Source organism: Medicago sativa, chromosome 4, assembly GCF_051527215.1.
Source record: "Medicago sativa cultivar Bolivia chromosome 4, Bolivia_mono, whole genome shotgun sequence".
Classification (NCBI taxonomy): Eukaryota; Viridiplantae; Streptophyta; class Magnoliopsida; order Fabales; family Fabaceae; genus Medicago; species Medicago sativa.
The window spans coordinates 29,340,295-29,341,590 of record NC_140752.1 but is presented as its reverse complement, the minus strand read 5'-3'; the positions used below and the strand labels follow the sequence as shown (position 1 = coordinate 29,341,590).

The 1,296-nt window shown below is 43.5% G+C and overlaps 1 non-coding gene across 1 annotated transcript; it reads left to right on the top strand.

The window, feature by feature from the left end:
* The first annotated feature begins 669 nt into the window (after nucleotides 1–669).
* Nucleotides 670–775, top strand: LOC146927597 (small nucleolar RNA R71). The gene has a single exon (XR_015009234.1). It is a non-coding gene; the product is annotated as a small nucleolar RNA R71 (small nucleolar RNA).
* Nucleotides 776–1,296: the final 521 nt, after the last annotated feature.

Genomic DNA, 1,296 nt, shown 5'->3' with positions numbered 1-1,296 from the left:
TCAGCCAACTGCTTAGCTAATTGCCCAAGTTGAGTTTCTAGCATCTTCCTGGAGGCTTCGTTGTTCTTTCTTTCAGCTTCTTGACTCTTCTTCATCTCCTCAAAGTTGCCTTGAGTCATCTTCATAAAGTTCATCATAGTTTCCTCGAGAGCTGATGGCTTTCTTTGTTGTTGTTGTGGAGGAGTGAGCATCTGAGAGTTCAAAGCGTTGTTATTTGAGTAACTGAGATTTGGATGCTTGTTGATACCTGAGTTGTAGTATTGATTTTGCCTTTGATAACCTCCCATGAAATTAGCTTCCTCACTTGATCCCTTTGGAACACATTCACCATTGGGGTGTTCTTCACCGCATAAGTCACATTTGATTGCAGCCACCTGTTATTGCTTATGAGCCAAAGTAAACCCTTGAAACTCCTTAGTAAGAGCCTCTATTTGTTTGTTCATAGCTGCTTGGTTAGCAAGGATAGCAGTTTGCTCACTTACCCCAAACACTCCTCTTTCTTTCTTCTTAGCTTGATCACGATACTCATTGCCAGCCATGTTTCCAATTAGAGCTTGAACTTCATGATCAGTTTTACTTTTGAGACTACCTCCCGCGGAAGCATCTAAGAACATTCTAGTGTTTGGTGACACCCCCTCAGTGAAGATTTGGAGGTATTGTTTCTCGGTGAACTCATGATTAGGGCATCTCTTCAGAAGCAAATTGAATCGCTCCCAAGCATCATACAATGATTCACCTTCTCCTTGCTTGAAGTTAGAGATCTCCATCTTCTTTTCCCAATATTTAGACATAGGGAAATATTTCTCCAAGAACTTCAGCTCTAACTCTTCCCATGTTTGGACAGTCCCGTTTGGAATTGTTAGCAACCAATCTTTTGCTCTTCCCGTCAATGTGAAAGGAAATAGTCTTAGTTTCTTTTGTGCTTCAGTCACGGTGGCTGGTTGCACACAAAATTCACAAGTTTCAGCAAAGCGGCTCAAGTGTTCATGAGGACTCATAGCTTCAGTCCCATCGAATTGATTGTCCCTCAAACCGTTGAGGACAGTTGTCTTGATGTCGAAAGCAACAGGGTTAGCTGGTTGAAAAGTGTGGGTCAGTTGACCGCGATGAGTTGCTAACCCGTAGTCTCCTAGCTTAGGTCTCGGTGGTACAACTCCTTCCATAGTTGCAGATTTAGGAGAAGCAGATGTTTCAGATGCAGTGGAGAGTGGCTCCGGTATTTGTTCTCGAACACTCGGTGGAACGGAATGAGCTAACCTTTGCGACCGGACAGTTTTCCGGAGTGCTCTAGCAGTC